Here is a 26,590-nt window from a genome sequence, read left to right as displayed (position 1 = left end):
ATTAGAGATTTAGCTTTCAATGCCATCTCCAGACCTAAACCAATTTTTCAGGACCTAAAAATATTATTGTCTGGATCTGTACCAGCTTTGGATGAAAGGTTGGCGCTAAGTCAAATTGGGAATTATATAAAATTTCTTTTAGGCTTCCTTCATAACTGTTCAACAGAGCTCTCATTCCCAGTATTCCCTTCCCAGGTACCCTCTCTGTCTCTGTCTCTCTCCCTTTCTTCTGCTCCCCCTGCCTGGCCCCGCACCCCCCCCTCTATCTCTCTGCCTCCTCTCTGTCTCTATCTCTTTCTCTGTCTCTGTCTCATTCCCTCTCTGTTGCTTAATCTCTCTCTCTCTCTCTCTCTCTCTCTCTCTCTCTCTCTCTCTCTCTCTCTGTCTGTCTGCCTCTTCTCTCTGTCTCTATCTCTCTCCCTCTCTGCTGCCTCTACTCTCTCTCTGTTTCTCTGTCTCCTCTCTGTCTCTGCCTCTCCTCTCTGTCTCTGTCTCTCCATCTCAGTTCCCAGGTTCAACTATCATGAATTCAGTAACACCAAGATCTTTATATCCAAACAGTATCTCTATCCTGAGCTACAGACCTGCATCTCCAGCTACTAGCTGGACATCTATATGTCCTATTGATACCATAAATTCCATACGTTTAAAACTGACCATATTATCTTTTCCCCAAACCCTTTTCATTTCCCATTTTCTCTATTTCTGCTCAGGATACTACTTTTATTCTGGTCACCCAAGTTTGAAACCACAGAGAGATGTTCTGCTCTTAACTCTCACCCATCCCACATATATAATCAGATCTGATTGAATCTATCTCCACAACTCTTATAAACTCATCAATATGCCTCACATTAGTCACCTTTTCTTCGATCACACCATAACCACCCTAGTTTATGCCCACATTCTTTCTTATCTGGACCATCACAATAACATTCTTACCAAGTATTTCAAATCTATTACCTCCCCTATCCATCCTCCACCCAGATGCCAAATTGAAATTCCTAAGGCAGTTCTTTTTTTTTTAACCCTTATTTTTATTTATAGCCATGCTCTTTGTGGTGGCAAAAAAATGGAAAACAGGGGGATTCCCTTCTATTAGGGAATGGCTGAACAAACTGTGGTATCTGTTGGTGATGGAATGCCCAAAGGAATAATGAACTGGAGGAATTCCACGTAAACTGGAATGACCTCCAGGAATTGATGCAGAGTGAGAGGAGCAGAACCAGGAGAACATTGTATACAGAGACGATACACTGAGGCACAATGGAACATAATGGACTTCTCTACTAGCAGCAATGCAATGATCCAGGACAGTTCTGAGGGACTTATGAGAAAGAATGCTATCCACATCCAGAGAAAGAACTGTGGGAGCAGAAACACAGAAGAAAAACAACTGCTTGATCACATGAATCGATGGGGATGATTGGGGATGTAGACTCTACATTAAATATTCTCTATTTCAACCAAACTAGCCAACCTGTTGTTCCTTGTATAAGACATTCCGGTTCTTCTTTCCCCATCTTTTCATGGGTTGTATCCCCATGCCTGGAATACTCACCTTCATCTCTTCTGCATCTTCAAATGCAAGATCCTTTCCTTACTCAAGGCTCAAATCCCCAATCTTCCAAAGATGTTTCTTGATTTTCTCACAGGTTAGTTAACCCTCCCCTTTATTTGTATTCGTTTCTATATAAGGGGGCACAGTGTGGTCCTCTCCATTGCTGTCACAGAAAGGTCAGGGCATAATCACAGGATGAGGAGACAGGGAGGTCTATAGCAAGCCAGTTGTTAGAGGGGTTAGTTAATGTGTTAATGAGGTGTTAGCCCCTTAGGAAGTGTGAATCTCTTGTTTGAATTTGAGAGAAGGGCAACTCCCTGGGCCCTTAGAAGTCAATTGGAAAGTTACTCAGTTTTCTGAGTTGACTAATTAACACCTCATTAGCTAACGATTATATTCTGGGTTTTCTGTGACCATCTCAATACATATGTGTGTATATAGACCTAGATATACACATATATAACATGCATGTGCATGTATATAAATCATGGGTATATAATAATTACATGTATATCATACAGGCTGGGTTATGCTATTTGTTGTTCTGGTGGTTCAGGTGTGTCTGACTTTTCATGACCCCATTTAAGGTATTCTTTGCAAAGATACTAGAGTGATTTACCTTTCCTTTTCCAGCTCATTTTGCAGATGAGGAAATTGAAGCAAAGTTTGCCAAAGGTCAACAGCCAGTTGTGTCTGAGCCCAGATTTGAACTCATCTTCTTGTCTCCAAGTTCTGCACTCCAAGTTTTGTACTGCACCCGCCATCTTGTTGCCCAATGTATACATATGTATTATGTTATTATTAATATAATTTATTATGGTAAATAATATATTATATCAAAATATATGCATAGATGCACATATACATAGAGTATTTGCTTATTTTTATATGTATTATTTCTTCATAGCTATGTAATCTTCTGGAGGGCAAGAAGTGACTTTTTTGTCTTTACATCCTTTGTGTACATCCATTGTGTAGTACACAATGCCTGGTGCATAGCAGAAACTTGATAAATGCTTGTTGAATTGACATGTATCTCTAGGACTATATATATATATATATATATATATAAAACACTTCAGATTTTCTCACATAGTATAGACAAAAAAAACCCAACCCTTTACATTCCATCTTAGAATCAATACTGTGTATTGGTTCTAAGGCAGAAGAGCAATAAGGATTAGGCAGTGGGATGTAAATCCAAGATCATAGAACTAGGAAGTGTTTGAGTTCAGATATATATCCAGGACTTCCTGTCTCTTGACCTGGCTGTCAATCCACCTTGCTGTCCCCCATGGAATAGACTTTTAAATGGAAGAAAAAATGTGACATGACAAGTTCTATTAAGGCAATGACTTAAAGTATTATGTCCTTTGAATAACCAAAAATATTAGAATGTAGAGTTAAATGATAATGTTCTAAACAAGTACCAAGAGAGAAATATTTCCATAACCATAGATAGAAATTTTGAGCAGAAAAATGAATATTGATATCTCCAGTGACCTTTTGGCTTTGTACAAATAAAACCATTTCAACCAAGATTAGATGGGAAGCAAAAAGCTGGGGGGAAATTATTTTATAGTAAGTTTCTTTGATAAAGGCCATATTTCTCAAATATGTAAAGATCTGAGTCAAATATATAACAATATAAGTCATTTGCAAATTGATAAGTGATCAATGGATACGAATAGGCAGTTTTCAGATGAAGAAATCAAAGGCATCTATAGTCATGTAAAAATGTTCTAAATTATTATTATTAAGAGAAATGCATATTAAAATAATTCCAATGTACCATTTTACACCTATCAGATTGGCTAATATGACAGTAAAGAAAAATTATAAATGTTGAAAGGGATATGGGAAAATTGGACGGAGTCCCTGACAAATGATGGCTCCCAGTCTTGATTAAGTTAGTCATCCTTGAGCTAGATCCCTTCTCTTCTCTTTTACCCAAACTTGGACCTTCTGTCTTATTTAGATAGAGCACTCCTTAGCATCCCTTACCATGAATTCACTAGATGTTAATGGTTTCATCTATGATATAATAATAATATTAATAGTAGCTAGCATTTATAATACATCTACTATATGCAAGATCCCATGTGAAGTGATTTACAAATATTATGTCATTTGATTTTCATGATAGGTCTGGGAATTGATACATATCCTTAGGACTATATATGTAACTTCAGATTTTTTTTTTTCACATAGTAGAGACTCAAGTGAAGAAGAAAAAATGTGGCATGACAAACTAAATTGAGGCTATGACTTAAAGTATTATGTCCCTTAAATAACCTAAAATATTAGAACATAGAGCTACATGAAGATTTTCGAAACAAGTACCCAAATAAAGACATTTTCATGACCAGAAATAGAAATTTTGAACAGAAAAAAATGCAGATCTATAATATCTCCCTCTCCTAATATCTGACTTTTCTTGTGTTCCAAGTTTCATTCCATAGACAAAGTACCCCTCTTATATAAAGTTGGCCATGCCTACAGATTGTGGATTGGAGATTGATTTATGTGGTTCACTTCTGTCAGGACAACTCCTTGGGGATGGACAAAAAGGCATTTGGTTTTGTTCAAGTCTGAAATTTCCCAGGGCAAAAAGCCACTTCTAACCTGGCATAAATAACTCTACTCCAAAAAAGAAAAATGCCTATGTTCTTTTTTCTATAAAGAAAGTTTAATACATTTATTTTCTCTCCCTCCCATTTCTTTTCCCCCTCTTCATTCAAGGCAAGTCAACAAGCATCTATTAAGCAGTTACCATTGAGGGAAAAGAAAAAAAAAACACTTGCATAAATAAGCAAAACAAATGCCAGCATACAAAAACATGTCTCATTCTGTATCTTGAGCCATCACCTCCCTGTAGGATAGCATTTTCTCCTACTACCCATCCTGAGATCATTGTATTGCTCTGAGTTGTTTTTGGGTGTTTTTTTAAACCCTTACCTTCTGTTTTAGAATCGATATTGCATATTGTTCCAAGTCAGAAGAGTGGTAAAGGCTAAGCAAAGGGAGGTAAGTGACTTGCCCAGGGTCACATAGCTGAGAAGTGTCTGAGGTCAAATTTGAATTCAGGACCTCCTGTCTCTAGATCTGGCTGTCAATTCCCTGAGCCACTTAGCTGTCCCCTTGAAAAAACTCAAATTCTGTAAGGACCTTCAGATTCCTGAGCTTTGCCCTTAGCAGAACTTTCCCAAATGGTCTAGTCTCTATCCCATATTTAATTGCCTCGGGGAGGGGGGGGTGGATGTTTAATAACTTCTGTAATAATAGTCATTAATAACTCTGCTAGAATATTATAAATTATGAAGTACCTAACTCCTTCAACTACAAACGAAGACATTTCTCAGTAAATCTGGGGAATAGTTGCTCTTGAAGCACCATGTAATTTCCGTTTATCCACTTAAAGACTGTTACAAAAAAACTCCTCGGTCTAATTCAATATTTGATTTTAGGTTCAAACTTTTGATTCAGATCAGCCTCTGGGTGGTGCAGTGGATAAAGTAGAGACTCATCTTCCTGAGTTCAAGTCTGGCTTCAGACACTTATAAGTGTGTGCCACAAGGCAAGTCTCTTAACCCTGTTTGCCTCATTTTCCTCATCTGTAAAGTGAGCCAGAGAAGGGAATGGCAAACCACTCCAGCAACTTTTCTAAGAGAACCCCAATAACAGCTCTGGCAAGCACATTGCCTCCATTGAAACCAACTAAAGGAGTTTATTTAGTAAAGGGATAAAATGACATTTATCTGTTGGATTTGGAATCAGAGGACCTTTATTCAAGCCCTGACTTTGTTATTCTTTGCGTGACTTTGGAGAAGTTATTTCACCTCTCTGAGCTGGCATTTCCTCATCTGCCAAATAAGGGAATTATATTCGATGACCTTTAAGGTCCTTTCCTGATCTAGTGTCTATGATCCTGTTTCTGGTCTGATACTAAGTGAGATTCGTTACAAATAGTGATATTTGCACTCACATACTTGCAAGATTTTTCTTCACAACAACCCTGTGGAGTGAGTATTGCCAGTATCATTATCCTTATTTAACAGATTAGGAAACTGAGGCTCAACAAGGATGAGAGATTTACTCTGGGCCATTGAAAGAGACTTATTCTGGGCAACTTGTAAGTGTTGGGACCTGAATTTGGTCTCAGATCTCTCGCTTTCAGTTATAGAAGACAGAGAAGTAATACCCTAGAAAGAATGTAGCAGACACAGATTTTTAAAACTCCAAATCTAGGGTTTATTTGCTGGCAGATATACAAAAAGGGGGGGGGGGGAGGGGGCAAGACTATGGACACAGGGAGAAGGTTATAACAGCCATGCCTTTTAAGCTTAGTTTTTATTCTTGTCCAGCTTCATTTTCATGTAAATGACTACTTTGATATCTCTCTATCTCTATCTCTATCTCTATCTCTATCTCTATCTCTATCTCTATCTCTATCTCTATCTCTATCTCTATCTCTATATCATTGCCTTCTGTCTTAGCATCAATACCAAGTTCCAAGGCAGAAGAGTGGTAAGCGCTAGGCATTTGGGTTAAGGGACTTGCCCAGGGTCACACAGCTGGGAAGTTTTTGAAGTTGTTAGATTAAAATTAATATCTTTAAGTTCTTATTTTTCCATATAGTTTATTAATAATCACTTGAAATGGAAAAGGTAGATAAGCATAGATTTAAAGTCTCTTCCTTACTCTAAGTCTGACCATGTGTAGTTCATCCTGCAGGATTCTCCCTCTGTCTCTCTCTCCTGCCTCCTCAGGGAAGTAGCCCCTGGTGGGCTCCACCTGCACCCTTTTATTTACATTCACTGACCCATTGCTGGCATGTGAAAAATGGGATGAACCCAGTTGGCAGTCTAGGAGGGGGAGGGGATGAAATTTCCTCTAAACAAGGATATATTTGAACCTAGGACCATCTGCCTCTAGGCCTGGATCATTGTTCTTTTTTTTTAAGCCTTACTTTGTCCTAGAATTAATACTACCTATTGTTCCAAGGCAGAAGAGCAGTAATGGCTAAGGGAAATGATAAATGTTGGAGGGGATATGGGAAAATTAAGTGAAATCCCTCTCTATGCTCTGAGCCACCTAGCTGCCCCAGCTTTGGAGTTTTGGAGGAAAGTCATCCAAAGAGGTTGTGACACAGGATTATTATAATCAGAAAGATAAGAGGAATTAAAAATAATGTTGTAACCTTAGATCAGATGAGAGTGTGAGCCAGTTATCATAGTTGGTAAAAAGAAAAGACAGTCTTAGCCTGGGAGCATTCTATTGGCTTTTAGTAAAACCGTGATTGGTGAGTCCCTGGCCTGGGCCACCAATTCATGAGGTTTCCAGGCTGTGCTCAGTTCACTTTGGGCTCCACTCCTTATTCTCTGTGCTTCTTCATGTCATGAGTACCCTTGGCTCCTCAAAGGCATCCTTCCTTTCCCCATTTTCCAGCTTTACTTTATGGATTGCATTCTCCCATTAGAATGTAAGCTCCTTGTGGTTAGAGACTGTCTTTTTTTGCTTGATTTATATTTCTGGTATTTAACACAGTGCCTGGGATATAGAAAGTATTTAATAAATACTCTCTATTTATCTGTTATCTATATCCATCCATCTACCTATTCATCTATCTATCTATCTATCTAGACAATGTTGCATATACCAACCAGCCGGAGATACAAAACACAGCTCTGAGAGAGTAAAATGTATAGGTTTGGGGCAGCTAGGTGGCTCAGTGGATTGAGAGCTAGGACTAGAGATGGGAGATCCTAGGTTCAAATCTAGTTTCAATACTTTCTAGCTGTGTGACCTTGGACAAGTCACTCCAGCCCCATTGCCTAGCTCTTACTGCTCTTCTGCCTTAGAACCAATACACACTATTGATTCAAAGATGGAAGGTAAGGGTTTTTTTTAATGTGTAAGGTTGAGAGGGGTGTATCATTTCTAGGTGTCAGCTACTCTGGCAACTTTACCCAATAAGCTACAGGTGTAGATAATGGGCAATAAACACAGAGCTATGATCTCCCCCTCTTGCTCTTTTCGTTTCCCCCTACTTGGGAACTGATGTGCAGATGTGCATGATGAGAACAGGAACTCGATGTTCCTTCTCTCTTAATTGTTAAAGAAGGATTTGCTCAAAGACTGACTCCAGTAAGTAAGCCTTTGGACAATTTTTTTGTCCTTTGGCAGAGGACTGGGCTCCAGAGAAGAAACTGCTTCTGCCTCAGCAGCTGACAGAAAGAGTCACAGTCTTCTTCCTACCCAAATGAATTCCCCCCACACACACACACACATTGCTCTCTCTCTCTTTTCATTGCTATTGTTTTATTCATTTTTTTAATAAAAAAAGACATTTTGGCAATTGCTGTATCATTTACTAGTCTGATTAATGTTTCAAAGGACCAAGATTTGGGGAGTGATTTGGATATCTGTAGAGGGATGGAAGATTCATCTCTTCCTATCTCTCACTGCCACCCCTTCCCCCCAAGCTTCAGAAGAGGCTAAGGTGAAGGGAAAAAAGGAACTGACACTGACTCTATTTGGAAGTACTAAACACAAGTGAGACCCATTGAAATTATATGCCCAGGAGACAGGAGGTCCTGGGTTCAAATTTGACCTTAGATACTTCTTAGCTGTGTGATTCTGGGCAAATCACTTAGCCCTGGTTGCTTGACCCTTATGTTCTTCTGCTTTGGAACTGATACTCAGGATTGATTCTGAGGAAGAAGAAAGAAAGAAAGAAAGAAAGAAAGAAAGAAAGAAAGAAAGAAAGAAAGAAAGAAAGAAAGAAAGAAAGAAAGAAAGAAAGAAAGAAAGAAAGAAAGAAAGAAAGAAAGAAAGAAAGAAAGAAAGAAAGAAAGAAAGAAAGAAAGAAAGAAAGAAAGAGAGAGAGAGAGAGAGAGAGAGAGAGAAAGAAAGAAAGAAAGAAAGAAAGAAAGAAGGAAAGAAAGAAAGAAAGAAAGAAAGAAAGAAAGAAAGAAAGAAAGAAAGAAAGAAAGAAAGAAAGAAAGAAAGAAAGAAAGGAAGAAAGGAAGGAAGGAAGAAAGAAAAAAAGGAAGGAAGAAAGAAAGGAAGGAAGGAAGGAAGGAAGGAAGGAAGGAGAAACAAATATTATATACTTGGGAAGAAAATAAATTATATACAAACACTATATATATAGAATTTCCTAGAAACAGGAGTAGAGATAGAGAAAGACATATATCCACAGATTCAAGCATGTATGTATACATACAGATACAAATATATACTCCCAGATCTAGTAGAGATAAACCTTTGTGGCAAAAGTGAATTATATTACCCTGAGGGCAACCACCCATGAAACTTCCGAGGGCAAGGAAAGCATTCCTCAAATTCCTTGCATACCTTACCCCTGAGGGCGGACCAACTCCTAGAGCAGACACTCTGACTTCCTATGCTGATCCAGCCTGCCATCTCCTTCATCCAGGTTCCTAGTGGGATGCCCCTGAAAGAGGAACACAACCCTTACACACTATAAGTGGGGACCAAACTTCTCCTATATTACACATGGGAACTTTTCCTATATGAAACAAATATATAAGCTATATTTGGAGGTTGTAGAGAATAAATTCTGAGTGAAAACATAATAAGCCAAAGAGAGATATTGGTCTTGGGGGATCGAAATTGGTCCACATGAGCTTAGGGGCTGGAGCTCCTGTGTCTTATAGAAGCAGTATAGAAATCTGCTTATGAATTTTTTTTCTGTTTTATTTGGGCATAGGCTGTCTCCAGGATGAGTTCCAGATTAGCCCTATGTTGGTCTTTCTTGAGAACCCCGGAAAGAGTATGAAAATAGATCCTTGTTATGGAGGGCTGGGCTTATTTTTTCTTTCTTTTCCCATAGAAGGGATGGGGCAGTTTGTACAGCTTTCTCAGTTTTTGCCTTTTGGCAAAGCATGGCAAGAACGAGGCTTTCTGAGTTGCTGGTGACACAGAGGCTTCACTAAAAGATACCATTTTGACTTTTTGTTCTATACCACGTGGACTCCCCTATGTAAATTGTTTGGCATCTATAGTCAAGTACGAAAGCACTTTTACTTTATCCAAAAATAAATGGAGCCAGCAAAGGAAGATGTCCTTAATCACTCTTAAGCACACTGACATTCATCTTTCAAATAAATAGAAAGAAAAAGCCTGCACATCTTCCTTCTGGGGTTCCAAAATGCCAGCTCTTTTAGCATTTGTTATCTGTACAATTCATTTGGCATGGATCATCATGACCTTGCAGTGTTACTGAAATTTTCATTTGTATGTTTTGAGGCAGCATAGTTGGGTGGTTAGAGAGCTGGCCTCCACATCAGCAAGACCTAGATTTAAAGCCTGCTTTGACACATACCGGTTGTATGACTCTAAGAACTTATTTAATCTCTCAGAGCCACAGTTGGATTCCCAAAACTAAATTGTAGAGCAGTTAGTAATCTATAATAAATTGGTAAAAGGGATTTCCTCACTAAGAATACCCTATATTAATGAAATCACAGGTCGAGAGGTATAGATATGTATATCTATATAGATACCTGTCTATATCTATGTAGCATACACTTACCACACAACACACATATCTACCACATGTGTTTATAAACATGTATGCATAATGTGTGTATTCCTAGATAGGGGTATATACACATAGATATGTGATAATGTTAAAACATATCTTTAAATTGTAGTGCTAGAGAAGACTTTTGAAAGTCTTTTGGACAGCAAGGAGATCGAATCAGTAAATATATTTTTTTTATTTTTTTAATTATTAAATTATTTTTTAAAAATTTTCCCATCGTTACATGATTCATGTTGTCTCTCTCCCCCAGTTCATAAGCAATTCCACTGGGTTATACTTGTATTATCACTCAAAATCCATTTCCATATTATTCAATTTGTAATAGAGTAATCTTTTGGAACCAAAGCCCCAAATCTTATACCCATATAAACAAGTAATAAATCATATATTTTCACCTGGATTTCTACTCCCGCAGTTCTTTCTCTAGCTGTGCATAGCATTCTTTCTCATAAGTCCTTCAGGATTGTCTTGGATCAATACATTTGCTATTAGTAGGAAAGATCAAACATTTGATCGTCCCACAATGTTTCAGTTACTGTGTATAATGTTCTCTTGGTTCTGCTTATTTCACCCCGTATCAGTTCATGTAGGTCTTTCCAGTTCTTAAAGATATCAATCAGTTTGTCATTCATTGTAGCACAATAGTATTCCATCACCATCATATACCACAATTTGTTCAGCCATTCCCCAATGCAAGGGAGAACCCTTATTTAAAGAAATTAATTCAGATTATTCATTGGAATGACAAATAGTCAAGCTGGAGTTTAAATAATGAGAAGTCACATGATGAGAAGACAGGCTCATTAGAAAAGCCTCTGATGCTGGAAAAGATTTAAGGGAAAATGGGGCAGTTCGATGATTCAGTTGATAGAGAGCCAGGCCTGGAGATGAGAAATCCTGGTTTCAAATCTGGCCTCAGACACTTCCCAGCTGGATGATCCTGGGCAGGTCACTTAACTCCAATTGCCTCAACACTCTTCTGCCTTGGAATCAATGCTTAGTATTGATTCTAAGACAGAAGGTAAGAGTTGGGGGGAAAAAAAAAAAGGTCAAAGGCAAAAGGAGAGAATGAGACAGATAGTGTCGCAGAAGTAACGAGCATGACCTTGGACAGATTTTGGGAGATAGTGGAGGACAGAAGGGCCTGGAGTCCTACAATCCATGGGGTCTCAAAGAATTGGACCCAACTAGATGATTGAAAAAAAAAACTACTAGGTAGGAAATAACCTGAGAACAGGTATAAAATAATAGATTTTATAGAGAAATTCATTGATGACCAGAAGGTCCCAAATGTGTTTTGGAAGATTTTCTAATTCTCTCTACTCTCAGCTCCACACAGGAAATGAGGAATAATATGATCTGTATCTTGAAGCTGATGATCCATGAGCATGTGCCCCATTTACAATATTACTACAGCCATCCAATGCAGCTGAGGAAGTCTCCAGGTGTAATGACTTTTCATGCCACTGGATCCAGGCTTCCAACGCCAGAGAGTGGGACTGTCTCTGTGCACCGACTTTTCCACTTAAATCTCCTTCATGCACAAGTGTCTTTGTGCACACTTGCTTTGGGAAACAAGTGAATATTGGGGATTTATTCTCCCAATCTCTATTAGCACTGACAAATGTAAATGGGGTCCTAGAATGCAGCTGCTACTTCTCTCTTCTCAAGGATCCTCAGTAGCCAGGGATAGTTTTCTACAACTTTAACTCAGGTGCTCTCATCAATACACTTCTCCTATCATTAACATTTTATATCAATCAATCAGACTGAATTAGCATTTAGAAATCAATATTTACTAAGGGATTATAATAGGAATAATTGCTTTAAAAAATCTATGGCACTTTGTCCCACCAGTACAATATTTTCTAGGATATATTAATTTACTCACTTTTCATTTAAAGAAAAAAAAAACAACCCTTACCTTCTGTCTTAGAACCAATACTGAGTATTGATTCCAAGGCAGGAGAGCAATAAGGGTTGGACAAGTGGGGTTTAGGTATTTACACAGGGCCACTAATCTAGGAATTATCTGAGGTCAAATTTGAACCCAGGACCTTCCATCTCCATCCTAGTTGTCCCCTCCATTCATTATTTATAATGATCTCTTGCCTAACTAATAGTTGGTAGGAAAGAGTCAAGCCTGACACTTTAAGCTTGGGTTGGGGTTACCTCTTTCTCTCCAACAGATAGTAATAAGAAAATCTAGCAGCTTTGTTCCTTTGGAAGTTAAAAAAAAAAAAAGCATACTCCTAGACTAATAATATTTAGCAGGGCTTTGTTGTCCACTCATTTCAGTCATGTCCAATTCTTTGTAACTCCATTTGGGATTTTCCTGGCAAAAATACTATCATGATTTGCCATGTGTTTCTCCAACTCATTTTACAGATGAGAAAATTGAGGCAAACAGGGTTAAGTGACTTGTTCAGCATCACAAAGCTAATAAGTGTCTGAGGCTAGATTTGAACTCTGGAAGAGAGGTCTTCCTGACTCCAGCTCTGGCATTCTATCTACTGTGCCATCTCAATGTCCAACACAATATTTACTAGGATAAGATCATTTATTCACTATTTGTGATGGCCTTTTCCATAATTAATATTTGATTAGGAAAGAGTCAAGCTTGCAGGTATAAACTTGGATTACCCTTTTCTCTTTAAGGAATAGCAATAAGAAAAACTAGTAGTTTTGTTGCTTTGGAAGCAAAAAGAAAAAAGAAAGAAAGTATATTCCAAAAACTAATATTTGGCAGGGCAGATAGCTATAACTCTAGTCTGCTACTTCTCCCTGAGAGAACAAAAGAGTAGCCAGTTGCATGGCCCTGCTCCTGCTTCTCCAGACAGAAATCAAATTCTCCCATGGGGAGGATGGGTTAGATTCCAGAAATATTTATCAGCACCTCCCTAGGAGACATATTTAGAAAACTAGATGGATAGACACATCTGTCTGTGTAACACATAAACTTTATAGAGGTTTCATGAAAAAGACAATATCTAGCCCTGAAGGGTGAGCCAGAATGTTGGATGGGGGTGGGTTGGGGGTGAGGAGACACGGATTTTCTAGACAATGTCAACTTCCTGTATAGTTCCAGAATCTCATCTTCTGGAGAGAGAAACTGCCTTCTCAGCTTGTTTAACAGCATCCTCTGCTACACTTTCAGACCTGAACGAGTTAACAAACCAATTGAAAGCCTTCTGTTTTCTTTATCAAGCAGCCCAATTCCTGGAAACATCACTAGTGCACAAGTCATTGCTATTTTGGGGGCTTTTTCCTTGAACTGTTTGGCTTGGAGAACTTCTCCAGGAGGCCAGTTCCTATGCATGTAAATGAATGGTTGTTTCTGGGTAGAAACTGTCTGGTGGTTTTTCCAATCTTGACATTGGCCTCAGCTTTTGGAGGGCTTCATCCTGTGTGCTCAATCACGGAATACAGAAGGAAGTGTTATGTAAGTGACCATTCATCAGGTAGCTGGTGCTTTGGCGGTAAGAGAGGAATGGTTTTACTTCATCCCTCTCCTGCTTCACAGAAGACCCAAGCTTGAGGGGGATGAGAAGGAACAGGGCTCTCATTCTTCTTGGGATGGCTCAAATTCTGCTCCCCCAACTTCTGAGTGGGTAACCCTAACCCCGAGCACCTCTCTCACCCTAGTTTGCCTCTCTTTTCTCTGTACTCCCTTATCTAATTCATAAATCCAATCTAATTCTACATTCAATCTAACCCTAATTCAATAATTCATTTATTATAGATATATAATTATATCATACATTATGCTATGCAATATTTTACAATGTTATGTTGGTATATATTATATTATTTTATGTGCTATGTTGTGTTTATTATGTTATGTGTTATATTAATTTCTTATTGAACTAGCCAAAAGTAGAGCATATCTACAGGGAGATATGATCAAAGATGGTAGACAGGATAATGATTAAAACATCAGAATTTCAACTCATAGGTTCCTTCCAACTCATAGAATTTGAATTGGAAGGGACCTCAGTGACCTTCTGGTCTGATGTGCCTGAAAAAGAATAAGAAAAAAAATGTTGACGAAAAGGTGAAAAGGCACATTCCAAAATTCTATTAATTGGGGCAGTGAGGTAGCACAATGCATAGAGCACCAGGCCTGGAGTCAGGAGGTCCTGGGTTCAAATATGGCCTTAAACACTTCCTAGATGAATGATCCTGGGCAAGTCACTTAATCCCAGTTGCCTAGCCCTTATCACTTTTCTGTCTTAGAATCAATACTAAGTTTCAATGATCAATTCTAAGGCAGAAGGTAAGGGTTTTAGAAAAACTCTCAATTAAAGCTGAAAATGATGGATCCTACAAATGCTTTTGAGGACTAATTCTAGCTGGGCAGAGGAACAGATTAAAAAGAGAATAAGTGAAGTCATTTAATGGAATGATTCATTTGGCTGAGATGCTGTGCTCAGTGAAATGTTGAGTTAAGCAGAGTGTACAACTTAGCCTAACCATGGAAGCATCTATTCATCATATAAGAACCATTCATCAAGGAATTTTTGTAGGCAATTCTAGAGCTAGAAAGAGGATATTGAAGTTCAGAGTTATAGAACTGGCTATTACCTTGAGCATATGAATTTTCTTCACTCACTTGCCTTAACATATTCTTTCCTTCCCTTCCTCCCTCCTTCTGTCCCTTCTTCTCTCTCTCCTTCTCTCTCTGTCTGTCTCTTTCCCTGTCTCTCTCTCCCTCTCTCCCTCTCCCTGAATCTCTCCCTCTTTCCTTCTCTCTCTCTGTCTCTGTCTTTCCCTGTCTCTCTCCTCTCTCAGTCTCTGTGTCTCTCTCCCTCCCTCCCTCTGTCCCTTCTTCTCTCTCTCTCTCCCTGTCTCTGTCTCTTTCCCTGTCTCTCTCTCTCTCTCTCCCTCTCCCTGAATCTCTCCCTCTTTCCTTCTCTCTCTCTGTCTCTGTCTTTCCCTGTCTCTCTCCTCTCTCAGTCTCTGTGTCTCTCTCTCACTCCCTCCCTCTCCCTCTTCTCTCCCCCTTTGTGTGTGTCTCTCTCCCTCCCTCCCTTGGAGAGCCCTCTTCTCTCCCCCTTTCTGTGTGTGTGTGTGTGTATGCCATTCTTCCTCTCAGATATTGAGTGTATGGAGTTTCAGATTTTTGAATGTATTATGATTTCTTTATTATTTATGCATTTCCTTTAATATACAAGTAACTGTGATAGATTTATTTTGCTTTTTCTTCTTAAGCTATGTATAAGAACTAAAAGTGTCATTCTTGTGAGTTTTTTAAAAATAGAAACACATTGATGGGGACTCTACAACTAGAGTGGTGAATAAGGGGGCATTTATTCTGTCACAATAGGATTACCTCTAGAACTCTGAGAGAATTAAAATATAGTCATGTTGTAGTGGGTGATTCTTTTGGGGGAACCTATATCTGCCAATGTAAACACAAGTTGGGCACTTGGAATGAGTGAGCTAGTCCAGAAAGTAGGGGTACTTAGGGCCCATGAGAAAATTGTGAGATCCTATAGCATGGGAGATGCCCCCACATACCCGGTATGATATGTTCTTAATGCCAAGTAAGTGGTACAGACAATAAATAGTTAGGGGGAAGGTCACAGTAAGCTGCAGTGGTCAGAGACAGTTTCATGGAGGAGACAGATGGCCTTAAAGGATAAGCTTAAATACAAGGCATCCCAAAAGTCTTGGCACAATATCAAGCTACTGAAACTTATAACACCAAGACTTTGGGGACTCCCTGACATGCTATATGTAGAGGGGCAGAGGGAAGGCATTTTGAAAAACAAAGGAACAAAAGTGAAAGGCTCTGGGAACAGTGACTAGACAGGTCTGGCTGAAGCAGAGGCTTTACCCAAGAGGAAAGTAGAAAGGTTGTTTGGAGACAGATTTTGGAGGGCCATGAATAGCTGGCCTTTTTCCAAAAGACCAAATAATTCCCTTCCACAGGGAAGTTTTCATTTGTTCCATGGGCCATGCTGGAACTAGTCATTTGCTTGCTGGGGCAATCTGTGTGAAACGTATCCTCAAATCAATTTTTTAATTAATGATGCGAAAGAAATAGAAAGAGCAAAATAAGTTAAATTCAATTGAATGAGAAGGAAGGTACTGCCTTGGGTCCTGGCTCCATGGTGGGAAGACCCCTGGGCTCACAACCCTGGGATGCTGGTCTCCTGTAGGGGACATAATCTGGACACTTCAGGGAGGGGGATAGGTGGAGCCCCCAGACCATCCCAAGGCTATAGCTGAAGAGGTCACAGCCAGTAGCCAGAGAGCAGGGCTAGAGAAAAGTTTACCTGCCATCAGGAGAGAAAGGGCCAGCAACTTCCTAGTTTAAATAATTCTTGCAAATTAAGTGCTATTTACACAATTAAAGAATTAAAAGTTTGTAAAAATGTAAATTCAATGAAACAATAATTGTACAATTTTTAAGCCATTATTTCTCATCTCTGTATCATGTAAATAAGTATTGGTGCCTTGAAGAGTTTACTCTTAGTTAAAGGCAATATATTTTTTAGGCATGCCTGGGGTCAGAGGCAGCATACAATCCCAGGTCTTCCTGATTCAAAGTCCAGTATGTTAGCTTCATTCCAAGAAAATAAACTTTGTTTATTATGCTTACTAAGCGCTATGAACATGGACTAGTCATTAAACTTGAAGCCTCCAACCACTCCCTAAGACTGATCTTAGTCTAAAATAAATATTGAAAGAAATTCCCAGTAGAAATGAAATCCTGAATCCTTCCACATTTCTGCATTCACAAATAAGTAAGCAAACATAAATTCTTCCTGTCCTTAGGGGGGACCTCCCAATAATTTCTTTCTTTTCTTTTTTTCTCTTGCCATTCAAAACATATTTCCATATTGATCACTATTGTAAGAGCAAATTTGTACAAAACCAAAACCCTGTAAAAAGGAATTCTTTATTCCTTTTTTAATTTAAGGGGGAAAGGGGCAGCCCTGGAGGTTCTCTTACCATAGAGATGTGTAGGGATTAACCAGCCCACAATGACAAGAAGTAGAAACCATAGAGACAGGAAGGAGATGCAATAGAGACAGGAAGTGAGGTAGGAAAAGGGGATAAAATGCTGTCAGAGGCAGTTAGTAGGTCTGTCAGTTGCAGAGAAGTTGGGCGCTGGGCCTGAGTTGTTTGTTGGAAGTTGGTTTCTGGTGGTGTGAGTTGGTGATTAGTTGGTGGTTGAGAGATATGTTGATTCCGCCTGGTGAGCTGAGCTGAAAGATGATAAGCTGGTTCTGGTAGTTTTAGGTAGATATAAGGAGTTTTAGGTAGTAATTATAGGTAGTTATAGCATAACTAGTATAGACATTAGGAAATTTTCTTTCCCTACCTCTTTCCTATATTTCTCTCCTTTACTATATTCATTTTACTATATTCTTTCACTATCTCTATTTTAATTAAACTAAATTGTTAATTGTTAAAAGCTGCTATAAGTTTTCCCCACCTCTGGCCTAAAGGGATAATATTAATTTATAGCTCTTCTACATTCTCATTAAAACTTAATTTATTAAAAACTGCTCTCTTATTTTTCCAAAACTCCTCATTTAACCCTTATAACCCCAAAATAAAACCATAAATACACGGATGTGACTAATGTGAAAGATGACTCCAATAGTTCTTTCTCTGGAGGTAAATAGCATTCCCTGTCATAAGTCCTTCAGGATTGTCCCCAGATCATTGCATTGCTGAGAGTAGCCAAGGTTTCATGTATAATCATCATTCAATATTGTTGTTATTGTGTACCATGTTCTCCCAGTTCTGCTTATTTCACTCTGTATCAGTTCCTGCAGATCTTTCAGCTTTTACCAAAGTCATCTTGCTTATCATTTCTTATAGCACAACAGTATTCCATCACCACCATGTACCATAATACCCTCAATTTCCAATTCTTTGCCACCACATACAAAAAAGCCAGCAATTCCTTTCTTTATAAAATTATGAATATTTTTTGTTTTCAAATCACCTACATTTCCCAATATATCCCTCTCTTACATCTTCCAGGCCATCCTTTATAAGAAAGGGGGATTGGGGGGGGGAACCTTCAGCAAAATGGATCAACTGATCCACTAAGTCTGATACTTATAGTGTATTCCATCTCCAAAGACTGCCCCCCTCCCATCTCTGCCAAGTAGAGACGGAAGGTCAGGCAGTTTCTTTTCAAGGAACATTGCAAAGGAGGTAAAAACCTTCAATTTATACCAAGGAGAAAGTGGAACTAGCAAGGCCAGATTCTGTGTATTGGCACAGCTCATTCTGGATTAAGGAGACTCTAGTTATAATTCACATCGTTTTAATCAGGGATTTTTAAAATGTGTTATTGGAGAGGAAGAGAACAAAGTTGAGTTTCTGCCTCCTGGGGTAGGGTTTTGCAGGGAGCTACCTATCAGATGTAGACCAATTTGTGCCTTTCCATTGAGTTTTCTATCGCGCCTTTATGCCATGGGACCCCACAGCTGTTGTCGATGGACCATAGTGGACTGCACAGTTCATCTTTCATTTACCTTTTTATGCAGCATTTATTTATCCAGCACCTACTCTGGGGACAGCATTGTGCTAGATTATATGAAAAACCAAAGGAAGGTAACATAATAACAAAGTCTGCATTATAAGACATGTTTCCTGTCCTTAAAGGATGGATAGTGGAACAGACAGGACATACCTTGATTTCATCCACGTGGGGGAATCTCCATCCCCCCAGGATAGATAGTCATTGTCCGTGGCTTAGTGATCTAGTCCTAAGCTATTGCTAAGGCATATAACATAAGTGATTTGTCCAGGTTCACACAACTAATAAAGCTAATAAAGCTGATTAAGTATTTGAACCTAGGTTTTCCCCGACTTTAAGATTTAAGATTGGTAATGCTTGACTTACTGTGACACTCAGTTTCATTTTTTAAATTAAAGTTGTTTTTTTTCAAATGTATATCATTTAATGGGAAAAATAAAGAAATTTTTCAAAAAAAATTTTTTTAATTCTTACATTCTGTCTTAGAAGCGTTACTAAATATCAGTTCCAAAGTAAAAGAGTAGAAAGGGTTAGGTAACTGGGATTAAGTGATGGCTAAGAAGTATATGAGGCCAAATTTGAACCCAAGACCTCTAGTCTCCAGGTCTGGCTCTCTATCCACTGAGCCACCTAACTGCTCTAACACTCAGCTTCTTGAAACAGTATGAGAGGGGGCAGCTGGGTGGCTCAGTAGATTGAGAGCCAGGCTTAGCAGAAGGTCCTGGGTTCACAAATGGCCTCAGACTCTTTCTAGTTGTGTGCTCTTGGGCAAGTCACTTAACCCCCATGGCCTAGCCCTCACCACTCTCCTGCCTTAGAACCAATACATAATATTGATTCTAAGATGGAAGGAAGGGATTTAAATATATATTTATATGTAAATATATATATGTGTGTGAATTAAATAACCAGGCAACAATATAAAGTATTATCACTAGGCAGCACATGATTTGCTATCAAATGAACAATTCAGGGGCACCTCAGTGGCCAGAGAGCCAGGTCTAGAGTTGCAAGGTCTTGGGTTCAAATTTAACCTCAGAAACTTCCTAGCTACGTGACCCTGGACAAGTCATTTAACTCCCATTGCCTAGCCCTTATTGCTTTCTGCCTTGGAACCAATGTACAATATTGTTTCAAAAAGGGAAGGGAAGGGTTTTGTTGTTGTTGTTGTTGTTGTTGTTGTTGTTGTTTTAATGAATGGCATTCATGAATTTGTAGGGGAGAAAGATCATAGTCAGATTCTGGAAGAGAAGTCTGAAAAAAAATAATCTAGACTGTTTGGCTGACCTATAAATTTGGCCAAAGGCTGCCTACCAGATGATGAAATGACTAGCTCAAAAGCTACTGGTCTGATTACTTTTTCCACTGAATTGAAATTTAAGTCTGGCAATGAGATACAGACTAAAAAGAGCCTAGACACCAATGGATTTGATCACTTTAGGGTAGGTGCAGGCTTTCTTTCTTCCTTTTTTTTTTTTAAACCCTTACCTTCCATCTTAGAATCAATACTGTGTATTGGCTCCAAGTCAGAAGACTGGTAAGGGCTAGGCAATGGGGGTTAAGTGACTTGCCCAGGGTCACACAGCTAGGAAGTGTCTGCGGCCAGATTTGAACCTAGGACCTCCTGTTTCTAGGACTGGCTCTCAATCCACTGAACCATGCAGCTGCTCCTGGTGCAGGCTTTCTAGGCTGTTCTGGTGACCAATTGCCAAACACTTGACTAGATAACAAATAAAACGAATTCCTTATAAATAAACTGTTGAATTAGTCCAGGTATCTCTGGAAGCAATGGCTAGGTGGCACAGTGGATAGTGTACCTGACTTGGAGACAGAAAAACTCATTTCTCTCACTTCTAATCAGGCCTCAGACACTTACTAGCTATGTGACCCTAGGCAAGTCACTCTACTCTGTCTGCCTCAATTTCCTTATCTGTAAAATGAGATGGAAAAAGAAATAGCAAACTATTCCAATATCTTTGCCAGGAAAATCCCAAATTTGAAAAGTCAGACACAACAAATGACTGAACAACAACAGATGTTCAATGGGTTGCCCCCAAAGACAGTGAAAATCCCATTTCTGGGTCCTTAAACAGAGATCAAATGACCACTTGTCAAATCTATGCAGAGAAGGTTCTCATTGAGATTGGGTAGCCTGAGTGGCTTCTTCCATCTCTTCCCACTCAGACATTTGGTGATTCTCTCATTGCTCTCCATATTTTAGGACCTGCAATAGCTGAATAGGTAACTGAGGAAAAGAATAAAAATAACTACACTGTGTATTATGCCATAGTAGCATATTGAACAGACTTTCCCTTCCTACCCTTTTCCTGCCCCCACCTCCTTGTCCTATTATTCATCTACCCACAGAGAAACAGACTCAATACCTGCTTCCCTTTGACTAAGTTTATCTCTGAGTAATGAAATGACTTTATCATGTTGGGATTGTAAACTGCCTTAGAGATTTAAGTTTGTAGACAAAGATCTTCTGTTCCCTGTTTTGCCCAATCTCTGTTCCCCAAAAGAAGTGCTATTAATAATTGTTTTCCTGTAAATCTTCATCTTGTAGAGGGATCTGGATGACAATGTCTGCCCCTCAAGTCTCTGCCTGCCTTATGAAAACTGAGGGTCCTCAGAGATCAATTCTTTCTCCTCGACTTGCCATCCGTTCTCATTGAGTACAAGAAAATGCAAAGGAGCAAGAAAAGAATAAATTAAGATGAAAACAAATTCAAAACTAGGTGCCACTAACAGTGGATGTTCCCCAAGGCTCTCAGAGTACCTCTTCTCTTCTCCTGCCATATTATTTTGCTTAGTGATTTCTTCAGCTCCTGTGAATTCAGTTATCATCTCTTTGATGATAATTGGTCCTAATCTTTTTCCTAACTCCATTCTTACTTTTGCAACTGCCTATAGGACATCTTGGACTAAGTGGTCCCAAAGATACTTCAGACTCAATGTCCAAAGTTAAATTTATTATTTTTCTCCCATATGTCTCCCTTCCTCCTAACATTATTGTCCAAGGCAGACACCAACCTTACAATCTGGGAATCATCCGTGACTCTACATTTTCTTTACTCCTACCTCCCATCCTTCTTTTCCAATCAGTTGCCAAGTCCTATAATTCTACCTGTAAAATATCACTGCCACTACCCTGGCGCATGCCTTCATCTCTTCATGCCTGGACTATTGAGTAGCCTTCTGGTTTGTCTCCTGGTCTCAAATCTCACCCCATTCCAATCTTTCCTCCACTTAGTTACCAAAATGATCATTCTAAATCACAGATCTGACCATATTACAACTTGATTCAATAGACAGTAGGGACTCCAAATTTCCTCCAAGAGAAAACATGTTTTTATGGTTTTTGTAATTGGTTTTAAAAGCCCATCATAGCCTAACTCTTTCCTACTTTGCAGTCTTTTTGAACCTTATTCCACTCCATGTATTCTACAATCTAGACTAGTCAAGAATCCTTGCTATTCCTTACCTTTACATGACATCCCTCAACTCTGAATTTTCATATAATGTCATCATGTCAAATTCTCTCTGTCCTCATCTCTACCTTTTAGCTTCCTTAACTTTCTTCAAATCTCAGCTAAAATCCCATTTTCTGCAACAATCTTTTCCCAATCTCCCTCAGTTAGTCATTTCTCTCTGAGATTATCTCTAGTCTACATTGTATATATACATATATATATACATATATATATTATTTGTACTTAATTGTTTGCATGTCATCTCACCCATTAGACTGTGAACTCCTTGAGAGTATAGACTGGTTTGTCTTCTTTGTCTTCTTTTTACCTTTGTATCCCCAGAGCTTAGCACAGTACCAGCAAATAGTGATAGATGCTTAATGAATGTTTGTTGACCTGACTTGATTGTATTTCCATTTTTGAGTACAGATGCCTCAATAGTGAGCCTGAGCCCATCCTGAGGCAGATGTGTCCCATCTTGTGGGCAACCCTATGAATATGAGAGGTTGAAGATCCTGTGTCCCTTGATTGGAATTGGCTTGGTAGCAAAGGCAATTTTTGATCTAGAAAGATCAGAAAAAATCACCACTGACAAGAAGCTAAGACTAAACTCTGTCCTAGATTGCCAAAAACATGTGAATTCAGAGACAGTTACTGGAGTAATGCAAAATTGAGGTGAAATGTGAAATGTTGATTTAGCAGTCCTACAAGACTTTTTTTTTTTTTTAAGATTTTGAGCCCCAAACACCTGGGAGAATATAAAGTACTTCTAAAGTTATTACATCCTCTTTTAAGTCTTTATGTCAATGCATAATCATGGATCTTGTATATGTTAAGCATTTCTTCCCTATTGAAGAAATAAATCATTGTTCCATACCTAATTTATATTATACATTAAGTATATTTCTTTATTCCTTTAAGAAAGGACGGAAGAAAGAGAGAAAGAGAGAAAAAAGAAAGAAAGAAAGAGAGAGAGAAAGAAAGAAAGAGAGAGAGAAAGAAAGAAAGAAAGAAAGAAAGAAAGAAAGAAAGAAAGAAAGAAAGAAAGAAAGAAAGAAAGAAAGAAAGAAAGAAAGAAAGAAAAGAAAAGAAGAGAAGAGAAAAGAAAAGAAAAGAAAAAAGAAAAGAAAAGAAAGAATAGGAGAGTGAGAGGGAGGAAGTGTCAATGGAGGCTCTCGCTTAACCCAGGACCGCCCAGAGGTTTCTGGCTTTTGCACATGTCTGTTGAAGGTCATATTTTCAAATGATTAAATCTTTACTCCTTTGTTCCAGCCCTTTCTAAATCCTGTTAACTTGAGTATGGTAGAGATTGGAATAATTAAATTTTGATCTAGGCTGCAGCCCTTACTCAATCTTATTAGGACTGAATAGGGTGGAGTATCTCCATTGTATCAATTCTAAAATCAATCAAGACTCAAAGAAATTCCTGTTCTATGCTCAAGCATAGGTCAAAGTCCTTTCCATTGTTCAGCAAAGGGTTTCTGTCCTAAAGTAATCTTAAGAAGGGAAGAGAAGGAACCTCCCATGCCAATGGAGTTCCCATTCCAATAGACTATCAGTAAGAAATTTTCCAAGTATGAAATATCCCAATGGTGAAATTTCCAACATTTATAAGTCTAAGGAATTTTGAGGTTTACAATCCCCCCTGATGATCATTGGGAGACTAGTCTCCCCATTGATCATTTAACATAATCATTTTGTAGTTCTAAATTCACTTCTAACTAAAGATATACACAATATTCAATTTTCTAGGAGAGATTAGAATAGTGAGAGAGGAAATAGAAAAGAAAAGAAAGCAAAACCAATGTTTGCTAGGCGCATTGACAGAAAGCCAAATTAGGGGCAGTCCCTTTTGGCATAAATGTTACAATAAATGTTCAATCAAAAGTTCAGTCCAATCAATCACATCCAAAGTTCATTCTTGATCTTCTTGATGAAGTGTAGGTTTTTGGCATCTTTCTGCAACAGTTCATTCTCTGGATATAAAAGTTTCAAGCTTCTTTCTTGAAGATCTTTTCTCGAACAAAATCAAAATCTTTAAAATTTTTTATAACAGTAAAATCTTAAACAAAATTCTTGGATTTTTATAAAAATACAATCTCAAACAAAAAAAAATTCAAAAATTTTAAATTAAAATACAATTCCCCCTGAAGTAAGTATTTAAAAAAAATATCAAGTTTAGCTCAGAATGCAATGTTCAGTTATGGGGGTGTATGTGTCAATTATCAAAAGAATAGAAAAATAATCAAAAACATAAGAAAATTTCAAAATAGACCTTGTATAGGTCCAGTTTAAAGTAATTTCTATCCCACAAGTATGTAGGACAGAATGCAGTAATATTTCACTTAGCCATTTGTAGCCAAGACTACAGGAAGTTGCCATAATATAAGAAGAAAAGAATTAGAATTCTATTTTGATGGGGAAATGTCATTCCCTTGTCTGATTTTTTTTCCTTCAGAGATATAGGGAGCCAGCATGATAGTCAAGCTTTGTACTTGTTTGAGTACTTCGAAAGGAGTGTAGATACAAGGAAGTCCTACGACTTAAACATAAGTTAAGCGTCGCAACCTTGAGTCTCACTTTAATATTTCATGTGTGCTCTATTGGCACTATTCAGGTTTAGTCTGTGCTCCTTGTTTTTATCCCTTTTCCTGGAATCAGACACAAACATTAATCACAGTCCTATAATATTTTATCAATAAATGGCAGGTTCCGATAGTTTAAAGCTTTTAGGCATATATTGATATTATAGCAAGAGTATATATATTAACTTGTATTACTGCAGGGAAAAAAATATTAATATTAATTATGTGTACCTTCAGTACAAAAAATGAGAAAAAAATCAAATATTCTGATAAAAAATAAAAGAAAAGAAATAAGAAAAAATAAGAAAAAAAATCAGTAATTCAATATATTCTTGAGAGAAAAAAAACCAGCATCCATTTGTCTATGGATTATTATCTCCAATTCTTATGATAAGATAGAGTCACAATTCATGTGATAGGATAGAGTCAATCAGTCTCAGCAGAAGATGCTTTCTTCACATGTGAGCAGTGAATCCAAGAGTCTCTTTCTCCAATCTTTATAGATGTTGGAGTAGTTAATAATATTTGGAATGGTCCTTCCCATGAAGGTTCAGTTGCTCCAGTTCGCTTGAAATTCTTGATATAAACTTTATCTCCTGGGTTCAGGTCATGCAGAGAAAAGTCTAATAGTCCAGCTTGTACTGCAGCTCCGGATTCATGAAGTTCACGTAGTTTGTGCTGTAACTCCTGTATATAGGAAGCAATAGTAATATCTCCCCCTAATAGCGATGTATAAGCCGGGGAGAAAGGCTTAGCCTGTATAGGTGGATGTCCAAAAAGCATCTCAAATGGTGAAATATGTAAGTCTCCTCTAGGCCTGCTTCTAAGATAAAATAGGGCCAGAGGGAGAATTTCAGGCCATTTTAAATGGGTCTCAGTGCATAATTTGCCAATCATAGTCTTAAGTTCTTTATTCATCCTCTCCACTTGGCCTGAGCTCTGGGGGTGATATGGAACATGGAATTTTGGAGTTATCCCCAAGCAAGAATATATTTGATTTAAGACAGAATCGGTAAAATGACTCCCTCTATCGGAGTCAATACGTGCTGGTAGGCCAAAACTAGGGATAATTTCTTTTAAAAGTATCTTTGCAACAAAATCTGCTGTGGCTCGGGTTGTAGGAAATGCTTCCGGCCATCTGGTTAGTTGATCTACAATTACTAGACAAAATTTATAACGTCCAGCCTTTGGCATTGTTATGAAATCTATCTGTAGATGTTCAAAAGGTGTGTAAGCCAGAGGACGTCCCCCAAAGGCTTTTCCACGATATGCATGTTGGTTATATGCCTGGCAAATAGGGCAGGCTGAACATACTTTAGAGGCTACAGTAGTTATACCAGGGGCTATCCATACTCTCTTGTCAGAGTCCACAATGCCCTGGGTGCCAAAATGACCATTTTTATGAATAGATTGGCAAATTTGGTTATAGAAACTTCTAGGGAGCAGGGGTTTTCCTTCAGATGACACCCATACTCCATTAATTTGTTTTGCTTTAAATTTTTGTTTCCATTTTTCCACTTCCTTTTCATTATAGGAGAGTGATAAATTTAAATTATCAGTGGTTGTTAATGTTAAAATTAATCCAGGTCCTTCTATGGCTGCTAGTTTTGCAGCGGCATCTGCTCGGTCATTTCCTCTAGAGACAGGGTCAGAGCCACCTGTATGGGCAGAGCAATGAACTACAGCTAGGGCTTTAGGCAGTTTGAGAGCAGAAAGAACTTCATTAATAATTTCTGCATTAGCTATGGATTTTCCAGCTGAGGTTAAAAATCCTCTTTGGAGCCATAGCATCCCGACTGAGTGACAAATGCCGAAAGCATATCTAGAATCCGTATAAATTGTTGCCTTTTTATCCTTGGCAATTATACAAGCTTGTTTTAGAGCTATGAG

The sequence above is a fragment of the Monodelphis domestica genome, chromosome 2 (assembly GCF_027887165.1).
Source record: "Monodelphis domestica isolate mMonDom1 chromosome 2, mMonDom1.pri, whole genome shotgun sequence".
NCBI classification, from domain to species: Eukaryota; Metazoa; Chordata; class Mammalia; order Didelphimorphia; family Didelphidae; genus Monodelphis; species Monodelphis domestica.
Note: the sequence above shows the minus strand (reverse complement) of the source record.